Source organism: Anabrus simplex, chromosome 1 (assembly GCF_040414725.1).
Source record: "Anabrus simplex isolate iqAnaSimp1 chromosome 1, ASM4041472v1, whole genome shotgun sequence".
NCBI lineage: Eukaryota > Metazoa > Arthropoda > Insecta > Orthoptera > Tettigoniidae > Anabrus > Anabrus simplex.
Window position 1 is genome coordinate 1,523,908,092 of NC_090265.1, and position 14,005 is coordinate 1,523,922,096.

Consider the following 14,005-nt stretch of genomic DNA (forward strand, 5'->3'; position numbering starts at 1 on the left):
ACAGAAACACGCAGTAGTAATTACATCCCTTCATATAGGGTTGCGTCAGGAAGGACATCCCGCCGTAAAACATGGTCAAATCCGCATGTACTACACAGTTTTGGGAAAATCGGAAGAGGAAGAAGAAGATTAATACATTTACATAATAGTCCATTTTGATTGACTCAGCTACCGAACAAGATTGTGTACGGTAGGCCTGTCTTCAAAGAAAACTAAGCGACATTTTAAAATCGAATTATATTTATATAGGCTACTGTGTTGGAAGTTTGATATTGAGGAAAAATACGGTTCAAGAAAACTAGAAATCAATTTTAAATTCAGAAATTTAAAATGGTAAATGAATAGTGAAATAAGTTGTTTTAATTCACTACCCTACGAAATTATGAAGGTTTCTATGTAGAACAGTAGATATCAAATTTGCCGTATCTCTAACCGGAATCTGAGTTTATCCTCTCTTCAGAGAGTAAATCTCCTCTCAGAAATGTATTAAGCTGATCATCGTATCATGACTAAAATAATTAGGCTACTTTCTCGAGCCGGGAGTTTTGGAACAATGTTAAAAATGTTGGCTGTTTATGTGAAATCAAACAACTTCCTACTTTCTTAAATCTGTTGACCCTCCAGGATTGGCTTTTCCCTCCGACTCAGTGAGGGATCCCGCCTCTACCGCCTCAAGGGCAGTAAGAGCGTGAGACTTTCGGTTAGCGAGATATAACTGGGGAGGAGGACCAGTACCTCACCCAGGTGGCCTCACTTGCTGTGCTGAACAGGGGCCTTGTAGGGAGATGGGATGATTGGACGTGGTAGTCAAGGAAGAGGGAAGGAAGCGGTTGTGGCCTTAAGTTAGGCGCCATTCCGGCATTTGCCTGGAGGAGAAGTGGGAAACCACGGAAAACCACTTCGAGGATGGGTGAGGTGGGAATCGAACCCTCCTCTACTCAGTTAGCCTCCCGAGGCTGAGTGGACCCCGTTCTAGCCCTCGTGTCACTTTTCAAATTTCGTGGCAGAGCCAGGAATCGAATCCGGACCTCCCGAGGTGGCAGCTAATCACGCTAACCACTAGACAACAGCGGCGGACTTCCTAATTACTACAGTAAATTCACAGCTAGAGCTGCCACCAAACCGTCCAAACATGACATTTTTACCAAAAGTGCTCAAAATATCACCCAAGAAACCACTTGTTTGCGATGAGAAACAGAATTTGCACTAAAAACCATTTAGGCATGCAAATGCGGGCAGGGAACAAAATATTTTTCATAAACGTCCGAGCACTAGGTATCAGTTATTAGCGACAGCCCTCTGATGTGCTTAATAAAAGCGCAGGTGGCCAAGAGCTGGAATATTTTCTTGGTATAGTCCCATTTGGGATCAGTCTCAGGTAGAATGCAAGACAAATTTATTTTTGACCTTTTTTTTAAAATCTGATTTACGTCGCACCGACAGAGATAGGTCTTAGGCGACGATGGGATAGGAAAGGGGTAGGAGTGGGAAGAAAGCGTCCGTGGCCTTAATTAAGGAACAGCCCAAACATTTTGCCTGGTGTAAAAATGGGAAACCACGGAAAACAATCTTCAGAGCTGCCGACAGTGGGGTTCGAACCCACTATCTCCCGAATGCAAGCTGATAGTTGCGTGACCTTAAAACCACAGTCACTTCCTCGGTTTTGATGTGATAAGCATTGTCTCATTTGTGATTACTCTTGTCAGTGAGAACACAATGACTTACAAACACTGAAGGACTGGAACAGGGAAACATCCCTCAAGTAACTGCCGAAAACTACGTGCTAGGATTCTGGTGATGAAACTTATTAAATTACTTATGTTTACCTTTCGAATAATAATAATAATAATAATAATAATAATAATAATAATAATAATAATAATAATAATAATAATAATAATAATAATAATTGTTTTTACGTTTCATTAACTACTTTCACGGTTTTCGGAGACGCCGAGGTGCCGGAATTTAGTCTTGCATGAGTACTTTTACGTGTCCATAAACCTACGAACACGAGGCTGATTATTTGAGCACCTTCAAATACCACCGGACTGAGCCAGGATAGAACCGGCCAAGTTGGGATCAGAAGGCTAGCGCCTTAAACGTGTGAGCCACTCAGCCCGGCCCTTCAAACTTTACATTAAAACAAAATCACTGTGAAAGTGAGTTTCAAATTTCCAACTCGGTGCACTGCGGTAATCCAAGGCTCAGCTTACCGCTCTCCCGCTGAACCACCCTCCCGGTACTGGCATTAAGAGTAGGAGGAGGACTTGATTAGGGCAGTGCCAAAACTGCTTGCTTTACGCCTGAACGATCGAAATTCGAAATGTTGTGAGTTCGGGATTGGTTTTTCCCTGAAAGGTTACAGCGACCAAAACCCAAAATGATATCGGGCGATTCTAGCGACCCAGATATATCTGGATAAGCTAAATAAAGTTAGCTGTCATTAAAACAAGGCCATTTGGCGCCCTACTGTCATTCAGTCGGGATATCTTCCGACCTCACAGGAGAAAGCACCTTGCCACAGTTATATAGATTGCTACTGGCAACCATCTGGCGTACTCTGCAGATAAAGAAGAGACGTTCCTATGGTTGGGTAGAACATAAAATGAAATGCCATAGTAGATAAGCAGAATCGTGACGATGAGTCATCCGCAGCTGTAATTCACATGTGTCATTGTAGATATACTGTAGGCCCACATATAAACAAAGGCTACTTTCATTTCCAGTTATTCATTCATAATGTTGCTCTTTTTAGGTGGCTTTAACCCCGGAAACAGCTATTGCAGAACAAGAAAGTTGCTCGTATGTCCATGTGAACTGCAGAATTCCGAGATAAAGCGAGACTGAGACCAGTGGCGGCCGGTGGACTCTTTAGGTTGGGGGCAATGTTGTCAGGTCTCCCGAAATTTCTTCTAATCCCAATTTAAAGATAAGGCTGCTTGGTGATGATGCTTGTTGTCAGACATGAAAGTAGCAAGAATGATTGCTGGTACAAACAGGTGGGAACAATGGCAGGAGGGTACTCGGAACAAGGAGATAAAGGCTAATTTAGGAATGAACTCGATGGATGAAGCTGTACGCATAAACCGGCTTCGGTGGTGGGGTCATGTGAGGCGAATGGAGGAGGATAGGTTACCTAGGAGAATAATGGACTCTGCTATGGAGGGTAAGAGAAGTAGAGGTAGACCAAGACGACGATGGTTAGACTCGGTTTCTAACGATATAAAGATAAGAGGTATAGAACTAAATGGGGCCACAACACTATTAATAGTTGCAAATCGAGGATTGTGGCGACGTTTAGTAAATTCACAGAGGCTTGCAGACTGAACGCTGAAAGGCATAACAGTCTATAATGATAATGCATGTATGTATGAATAACTACACCTACAGGAATAGTGGGAAGGAGAAGAAGTTGAAGAATAGAGTGGTCAGAGAGTACGGATGAGTAAAATAGTCTTTTTCTCATAATGACTTCACATGACTATTATTTTAGTGCTCGAGAAACTACCGAAATTTTCGTTAAAACTCCCGAAATGTTTACGAACAATCTACCGGCTTTTTATTTGTAGACCTAGCAACACTGCTTAGGGGGACGGCCACAGTACTTTTTCCCACACCTCTTTCTAGACAACTTTGACAGAAAAGGAAAGAGTAAATTGAGATCTTAAGGCTGCCCTTTTCAGCTGTTCTTACTGTTTGGATGTAGTACTACAGTGATGGTTACCGTACATTTAAAGGATACCATCACTGAGGATCAGATGTGAAGATTACGTATATACCGTATTAGTCGAGTTTTATTTGCCGAACTAGATAAACTGGAGTTAAATAATATACCTCGTGCGTATGGCGATATTTTACTGCTAGCGCTCCTAGCGGCAACTCGCTCAGAACAATCGTGTGACGAGTGTGTGTAGTGGCTTGTGCGGGAGAATCTATTTTTTTATGCTAGTTACTTTACGTCGCACCGACACAGATAAGTTTTATGGCGACGATGGGACAAGAAAGGCCTAGGAATGGGAAAGAAGCGGCCGTGACTTTTTTTTTTTTTTTTTTTTTTTTTTGCTAGTTGCTTTACGTCGCACCGACACAGATAGGTCTTATGGCGACGATGGGACAGCGAAGGGCTAGGAGTGGGAAGGACGCGGCCGTGGCCTTAATTAAGGTACAGTCCCAGCATTTGCCTGGTGTGAAAATGGGAAACCACAGAAAACCATCTTCAGGGCTGCCGACAGTGGGGTTCGAACCTACTATCTCCCGAATACTGGATACTGACCGCACTTAAGCGACTGCAGCTATCGAGCTCGGTCGTGGCCTTAATTAAGGTACAGCCCCAGCATTTGCCTGGTGTGAAAATGGGAAACCACGGAACACCATCTTCAGGGCTGCCGACAGTGGGGTTCGAACCCACTATCTCCCGGATGCGAGCTCACAGCTGCGCGCTCCTAACCGCACGGTTAACTTGTCCGGTTGCGGGAGAATCAAGTGTGATAGTGAAGAAAGCAATTTAATTTAGAGCTGAAATGTCGTCGTCCATAGAGATTTGTGTGGGCTTTCAGAATATTCGGTGGGCTAAGTCGTATTTCAGACATTCTACGCTAAAGAAAGGCGGACAGCTCAATGAAAGTAATCGCATATTCCAGGTGAAAATGATTGGGAGAAGAAGTATCCAGCTTATGTGTGAGAGAAACGAGCATTAATCAACAGCCTTATGCAGTTAAACTTAAGGTAATAGTTACTTTTTTTTTTGCACCGTAGATCATAAAGTAGACTATTACTTAATTTTAAACATAACTTTATTATACAGTACATGTTTTCCGTGTCCATTGCCGTTGTAAATTTTTTTGTCATTAATTAATGCGTCTTGTTTTAGTATTTAACAGATCGATTGCAACGGGAATGTTCAGTCAGCAAAGTGTGAATACAAAGCAGGCCTTTCCAAATGCTGTAAGCACATTGCTTCCTGCAACAATGAGAAAAACCTAAGAATGTTGCCGTGGAATATTCTAAAGGTGAAACATTTAGGAGAAATGTTCAAGGACAGATTAAATAAGCGGCCAGTTTGTAGCGTATTGGAAAGTGAAGGATTTGAAACATTCAGCAAAACTGAACTTTATGAGAAAATTAAAGTTGTAAACTGCGCTTTTACAAGAATTATGAAGGCCGAGTGTGAAGGTGAATCCTTAAATATCTCCAATTCCAGTGTTGAAGCTATCGTAGATGATGCTGTAGAGCAGAGCGAAACAAGACTTTTACTTTAGTGTCTTCAGGAATTAGACCTTCAAAACGTTAATAAACTGCTATGGAATAAATTACTTGCCAAGTGGCAAGATATCATTAGTGCTAAAAAATTATGAGTGTACGTTGCCAAGTGACGTCCTGAATTTTTATTATGACAAAAATGTCACAAAATCGCAGGCTCATATTATTGCGATTGACAATAGTGCTCAGTCTAAAAATCCTGCGTGGTTCCATCAAAGAAAATTACGCATATCGGCCAGCCAGAGTGTACACAAGATCATGACACTGCAGAGTGGAGATTTTAATAAACTGGCAACTCAGCTTCTTATTTCTAAAGACATAAACAGTCCTGCAGTGAGATACGGCAGAGATAATGAGCAGAGGGCACTTCAGGAGTTCTGTTTATCGTCCCAATGTTGCGTGTCACAGCTGGGTTTGTTAATAAAAGAAGCTGTAGCCCGCATGGGATAGTGCTTGGTCAGGACTGTCTCTCTTTTGGAGATTAAATGCCCTTACTCGTGTCGGAAAAAAGGATGAATGTCGAGAACATGTGTAATGTTCCATATTTGTATATTGACATTGATATCAAGTTAAAGGAAATTCACGTAACACAGGTACAGGCATCATTGTATATTTTGAACCTCAACTCCTGTGACATTTTTGTATATGGTATTCTACAAAGAAAAGTGTGAAAGTGGGTGTCTCCAGAAACGAAGAAATCCTTTCAAATATTATTCCCACAGCAGAGAGGTTTCATTTCGAACATTAGCTTCCGCTAATTTTCAAGCGTTATACATAGTGTTGTGCCTTTGCTGGCGGGACCTAGTGTTTAGCGTGCACTATGTCTTCTGGTATGGGCTAGAGCAATTTTGTTACTTTCATTGATCTATCTCAGCTTTATCCTTGGCTTTGACAAAATTAAAGTGACTGAGGTATGAGTGATACTTGTAATGCCATTCCTTCTGCAGCCAGTCCCTGCTATGAATGGTGTGAAAATATTGCTCATAGGGTCGGTTGGTGCATGCATTTCAGTGGGCTTGGCAGACTGATATGTAATATAGCAAACTTCTGGCTCGGTGAGGAAAGCAACGAAAACTACCTCACTCCTCATTTCCCTAGTACGCCTTTTCAGTGATGCCTAGGCCATCTATGACAGCTGATGGCAGAGCTGTTGAGCATTCCACCAGCGGAATCGCTGACGGACTGAACATACATACGTACATACATAGTGTTAAATTGTTACCATTCTCATGCATAGATTTTACCACTATTCAGACATTTCAAACATGATATAATTTCTACTCGAGTTAGAAGTTAAAAAAAAGAGTGAACTAATTTGGTGTAATAATGTACAATTCAATAATTATATAACTTAATTATGTCAAAGTTTAGGTCCTACCTAAAAGATACTAGTCGTCTGTTTTAATGATCGGAGGACTGAAGTTCACATAAGAGAGCTGTGCAACCCAGAACAAGCAATTGCAAGTTTTTATAAATAGTAATTTAGAAGGATTTTCCACGTTTTTCTGCAAAACTTCCAAACGAACAGCCGAATTAGACGAGATCGTTTAGAAATGTGTCCGGACAAATTCCGCTAATAGATGGAATTTCAGGGAAGGATGCATAAGAACTGTTTTTGTCTACAAAAATGAACTGAGAAAAGATTTCGGATGACTGTAATGGTTGTTCTTGTTGTCTCAGAGAAATCTAGTTAGATATCAACCGAACTCGTGCAGAATAGAACTCGTTCTGTATAGTTTTAGACATTCCCAGAAAAACACGACTGTAGGTTTTTTTCAGTGTGCCACTTTAAAGCTGATTATCGGATGAATCGGTTTCAATGTTTTTTTTTTTTGCTAGGGGCTGTACGTCGCACCGACACAGATAGGTCTTATGGCGACGATGGGATAGGAAAGGCCTAGGAGTTGGAAGGAAGCGGCCGTGGCCTTAATTAAGGTACAGCCCCAGCATTTGCCTGGTGTGAAAATGGGAAACCACGGAAAACCATTTTCAGGGCTGCCGATAGTGGGATTCGAACCTACTATCTCCCGGATGCAAGCTCACAGCCGCGCGCCTCTACGCGCACGGCCAACTCGCCCGGTCGGTTTCGTTGTGTCCTCACAGTGAGAACTCAAATTTTCCACAAAACTAATGCAGTCAATCAGTTTACTGAGTATGTAACAGTTTTTCGACACGTCCCACGGATATTAGACTAGTCTAAAACCCGTGTAGCGAACGCATTTTTTTTTTATCTCACTTCCGCACAACCAGTCTGCATGCTTGTGCAATGTGCGATTGAATTTTCTGGTATAGCCAGCTTTACTTTTGCAAGGATTCTGAATCTGTGAAATATTGAAATCAGGTTTCGGATGTCCTAGCCTTTTCAGTTCTAATCTACTCTAAAAGGAAAGACTTCCGCTCTTGAAAATGGCGTCCACAGAATTCAGTTTCAAAAGCAGGAATAATTAACCACGCTAAGGTATAAGCATGTTTAGAATAAATATGAAAATTAATAAAAGGAAAGACATTTAAGACCACAACTCACCAGTTTCGACTATAAAACACATTATTATTATTATTATTATTATTATTATTATTATTATTATTATTATTATTATTATTATTATTACGGAAATATCGTGGGTCACAGAGATGTAAGAAGGTGCTGGGGCGAATGGGCGGACTAGGAATTGGACCAGAGCATAAGTTAGTGCACACAATTTTTGAATTTTATTTATTTCCTTCCTCTTTTAATTTAAATTTTGATACATAGAAAATCTGAATAACAATAACAATATAATAATGAGCTCGTCAGGTCCAACAACAGCAAAAATCAGGTACAAAATTAGAGAGAATTATCAACACGATGATGAGCCTTATAGCTTTGAAACAGGTACAATGTTTTATAAGAGCATGTTTGCTCCACTAACTTACATAGCCTAGGAGTCTGACCAACAAAATGAACACAGTCGAGCCTCTCAGAGGCAGAAATTGCGCACAAGGTAATACCTGACAATCTTCAAATACGGTATCTACAGTCACTTAGCCCTGTTTTGGGCTTACCTTCTGCTCAACAGTTTTTCACTTTCTTGTCCAGAAACATAAACAGGGCCAATGAGTGCCCATACGAAATGGCCATAATGTAAAAAAAAAAAAAAAAAAAAAAAAAAAAAAGGTGATAATGATCGGCCAAAAACAAAATGCAAGGAGGCGAAAAACCTGCACTCCTTCTAGAACACTCTTAAAACTCTAACTGGGCTTATGGCCCAAAGATACAGAGGCTAAGCCATTTCTTTTTTTTTTTTTTTTTTTTGCTAGGGGCTTTACGTAGCACCGACACAGATAGGTCTTATGGCGACGATGGGATAGGAAAGGCCTAGGAGTTGGAAGGAAGCGGCCGTGGCCTTAATTAAGGCACAGCCCCAGCATTTGCCTGGTGTGAAAATGGGAAACCACGGAAAACCATTTTCAGGGCTGCCGATAGTGGGATTCGAACCTACTATCTCCCGGATGCAAAGCCTTTTCTACACCGGGGTGACTATATGAAAAAACAGTGTTAAGAATTTTATAGGATAAGAAACTTTAGTCAGCCCATACCAAGTTGAATGGGAACCAACAGACGGTAATCACTCTTTGTCCCCTTACATTACATATTTCCCAGTAGGGAATAAAACAGAGTCCTCAGATTGACCGAAAATTTTATAAACCACCAGGTTCAGAAATTTACATAAAATAAAATACCTTTGAAATGTGAGTTTTGGAAGCCACTCCGACTGGGCTTTCCCAAAGATAACCCCTACATACCATACCTCGCTTTTGCATACGATCTGGCGATACTAACAGAGGATGAGGAGTGAGGAGACTGCCGTTAAATAGCTCGATATACTTAAAGAAAGTGCAGAAAAGGTGGAACGACAGATATCATTCGAGAAAACTATAAATTCTTATGTTCGAAGACAGACGTCAAGAACCTGAGAACAAAATATGGTACAATTGACAGGGCTCCTTACTTTAAATACCTCGAAGAATTTATCGAACCGACAGACCTTGAAAAGATCTCGCAACAACCTCGTCTCCAAAAAATTAAAAAAAAAAGCATTTAGGGTTAGTCCAAAATATCTACAACAAAAATCTATGTCAAGACGTACAAAAATTCGGCATTACAACACAGTCATAAAATCAACATTCCTTTATGCAAGTGAAACACTGGCATACAACAGAACTTGAAGAAAAAAAAAGAAGAAGAGTGGAAGATCTTAGGAGCAAGATACACCCAAGGCGGTTACAGGTTACAATCAAGCAAAACAACAGAAATGTTCTCAATCATTGAAATTGACATTAGGAAAAGTAGAATGAAATTCTTCCGTCATCTCACTAGATTTCCAGAAAAACGATTGACAAAAAAGGATAATAGATTATGTAATCTCACTTAAAAGCCCAACACCCTGGCTTAACGAACTTCGAAAGGACCTCAAAAACGCAAACATAAGTTCAACAGACATTCTAGAAAGAGACATGTTAAGACACAAAATGAACAATTGCGAAGCTACATCAGAGCAACCACAACAAAAACAGTACAGAACAAAGTGGTCGGAAGAGCGTAAACAAGCCTTCTCGGAAAAAAAAATGAAAGCCTACTGGAACAACAAGAAGAACCCACAGAAGAATTGATTGGGTTATTTTCTTAACTTCCTCCAATATTGGGAAAATTCGCTGCTACTACTACTATTACTAGTAGTAGTAAGAAGAAAAAGAACTCAAAACTTATCAGGTTACCTCCCTGTGTTTCAGACGTCCAGATGGAACACTGGAAACAAAAAACAAAGAAAACTACAAACTCCTTGCACACTACTTTTAAAAACCCAAAGATCAACTCACCCTTGAACAAAACATGTCTTATCCAGACTCGGCAACATCCTAGAAGTCAAACAAATAATATGAGATAAAAAGAAAGCACCAAGAGAAGAAGGAATAACTTCTAAAATTTTGAAAATAGGCAATGAAACACTGACAGAAACCTTACAGGACATACGGCATACTGACAAAATTCCCAAAGAATGGATATGTGCACTATCGTGGTAAATATGAAACCAAATTAATTTATATATATTGCAGTGTAACAAAGTGGTATCGATAAGAGTAAATACGTTTTTATACGTGTCACCGAGCGAGTTGGTCGTGCGGTTAGGGTAACGCAGCTGTGAGCTTGCATTCGGGAGAGAGTGGGTTCGAACCCCAGTGTCGGCAGCCCTGAAATAGGTCTTTCATGCCAGGCAAATGCTGAGGCCACGGCCGCTTTCTTCCCACTCCTAGCCCTTTCTTATCCCATCGTTGCCATAATACCTATCTGTGTCGTTGGGACGTAAATAAATACAGTTTTCCAAATTTGTCGTTGGATGTGAGGTGGTGAAATTGGCAATACAAGTGGGAAGGGGAGCATGAGCAGAATATTACGTAAAGGAAACGTAATGCATGGTGATTACATCGCTGTCTCTGTTTTAGTGAACAATGTTCACTGTGACAGGTGTAACATGGTCATAAGTGGGTAAAATAAGTACACTATACACATCTCTTGTAACACATCTTGGGTAAAGTAAACTCATTCTTTGACTATATTACATGACGTTATTCCGAGTATAAAGTACATGTAACAGTCACTGTAAGAATACCGTATGCCTTTATTACCAAACTAAATAAACATGACTTTATCACTCCAAGAAAAAAAGGAAGAAAATTAATCATACATTATTAACTTTTTGTACCATGTGTCTCAAAAATACCGTAATTTTTACATCATTATTTTGCACTCAGTATGGCCTGAAGCCTACAAGTTTCACTGGCGCATCTTGATCAACCTGAGGCCATTCTTCTTTCAAATTTTGTAATAAGGTACCCCACTGATGAAAATCTTTTTTCTTCTCACACACTCCTCTTCAATAACGCCCAAAGATTTTCAATACTGGTGGTTGTGGAGGTGCTTGAAGCTACTCAGGAACATTGCACAGCAGCCATTCCTTCATTATATGGTCTGTATACAAAGCATCATTGCCTCGTTAAAACATAAACGAGTCTTGGGTACCTAATTTTGTAACACTGCTCTGCAAATGATCGTGGAGTATGCTCATATACCCTAAAAAGTAATCAGTTCTCCCACACCAGGGTAGCTTATACTCCTTTCCCCATGTTTGACGGTTGCCACTACGCTCTTAGAGTCAAGTTCTTCGTTTGGCTTACGCCACACAAAACCTCACCAGTCTGACTCGGAGATGTTGAACTTAGTCTCATCAGAAAACACAATCTTCTTTCAGAATTATGATGGTTTGTTGTTATACGAACGCGCAAATGTTAGTCCTTGCATCCAGTTGTGTTCGCTAATGTTTTGCTACTCGGGTTTTGTTGCCAGATTTATGAATGTAGTTTCTTACTGTCTGTGCTGTCTCTTCCTCTTGCCCGTTGATTTCTTAATCTAGTATTCAATACTAACTCGTGAGTTCTTCTGTACTTGTTGCACTATATACCGTGATTCCCTTGTCTTTTAGAGCTCTAGGTCGTCCAGATCTCAGCTTATTCACAACTGATCCCGTCTCATTGAACTTAATAATAACATACTGGACAATCGCAAAAGATAAAGTCAGCTTGGCAGCGATTTTCCCATAATTAGCCCCTTGTTCCCACAAATAAACAGTTCTATCTCTGACACCAGTTGTCAACTCACACTGTCACATTCCACTCTACTGTCGCTTGTAAATACTGAGTTATATTTTACACATTTGCTGGACTAGCAGAAAAGTGTTAGACTAGCAGGGAAGTGTTAGTGGGGACTAATTATGTACTACACTGAATGAAATGTGACTGTATGGACATTTATTTTGCTGGCACTACATTATCGTTGTTGTACATTGATGAAATGACGCTGTGGTCTACGGCGTGGAACGTGACTACGATTTCGTCAGGCGATACTACTGGCCATGTGAGCAAGAGCATGGGCAAGATACGAGATCTCAGCGCATTTCATCGCCGCCAGATTTTCGGTGCCGTAAGTATGGACCATTCGACATCCGAAGCCGAGCAGGACGGTTCTTACCACGTCACACATGTCAAGAGTGTATCCTGAGTATGGACTCAAGCAAAACCATCGCCGCCAGGGTGAACTGCCACGGTGTGCAATGAGTTGACCTAACTCTATGGAGTTGACGACAGGGGTCCCCGTCGTCAAACTCGAATGGTAAGAGCGGATACATGTGCCGCAGTGCAGCTGATCACTTGCGAATGCAATGCTGGATAACAACGAAGTGTCAGTAATCATACCATCGTGCATCAACTCCTCGCACTGTGGTGCAAAAGTCGTCGTCCCACTAGCGTATATCTGCTCATGGCACGTCACAAGGCACTTAATAACGGCATGGACTCTCGAAGCGTGGTAAGAGGTAACTCGAAGCATGAGTCGAGGTAGAATACAGTTGATACATGTCGAAGTCAGGGTATGAATGCGCCGCCAAGCACATGAGGCAAAGGAGCCCTCTTGTCAGCATGGTAGAGTTCAGGCCGGTGATTATGGTATCCTCGTATGGTTACGTGCCAGATGCGACCATGCAGGATGCGACCGTGCAGGATGCGACCCGGCCATTATCGTGCCAATAGCGACCGAGCGGAAAAGCATCGTGCCGCATGCGACCCATCAATCACTTACAATTGATCTGCATTAAGGGCTGTCAGCAAGTGGCAGATTGCTTATTAGTAGCTAACTTGGTCTTTTCTAAAATAAAGGTCTGACACCGTGGTTAGCAAGTTCGAGTGCCATTGGTCGAAAGAAAAGTATAATAATGCTGCTGGCTTTACGTCCTAGTAACTACTTTTATGGTTAAAGGAGACGCCGAGGTGCCGGAATTTAGTCCCGCAGGACTTATTTTACGTGCCAGTAAATCCACCGACACAAAGCTGACGTATTTGAGCACGTTCAAATACCACCGGACTGAACCAGGTTCGAACCTGCCAAGTTGCAGTCGGAAGACGAGCATCTCAACCGTCTGAGCCGTCTGAGCCACTTAGCCTGGATGAAGAAATATCACCATCAGAATGTTGGCCGGCAGGGCAGGAAAGTTGGTGGTAGACAGTTTCTAATCACTAGATTGCATGCCAAAAGCCTAGATTCAAATCCAAACCTTTTCGCAGTGTTCAAATGGAGTGAGGGGATATGATGCTGTTGATGGTGATCCGGCCGTCGGATGGCAACGTAAAGCATTGAGCATACCCCTTGGTATTATTCGAGAGGAGTAGGCTACGTGCTGAAACCGGGTTTCATCTCTCCCTACTTCATTATCATAATCCCACATCCAGACGCGCAGGCCGCCCACGGGAGTCAGGTAGAAAGACCTGCACCAGGCAAGCCGAACACGTCCTCGGACACTCCTGGTACTAATAGGACACGATAAGTAAGTAGGCCTAAGTCGTAAATAATTTCAGAGAATTAGGATTTTTTTTGCTAGTGGCATTACATCGCACCGACACAGACAGGTCTTAAGGCGACGATGGGATAGGAAAGGGCTAGGAATGGGAAGGCAGCGGCCCTGGTGTTAATTAAAGTACAGCCCCAGCATTTGCCTGGTGTGAAAATGGGAAAACGCGGAAAGCCATCTTCAGGGCTGCCGACAGTGGGATTCGAACCCAGCAAGCTCAGGGCCGCCCGCCTCTAACGCATGGCCAACTCGCCCGGTGGGAAAAGACGTAAACGCATCACCATGTTTCGTGTTGTAAAACGAGTTTC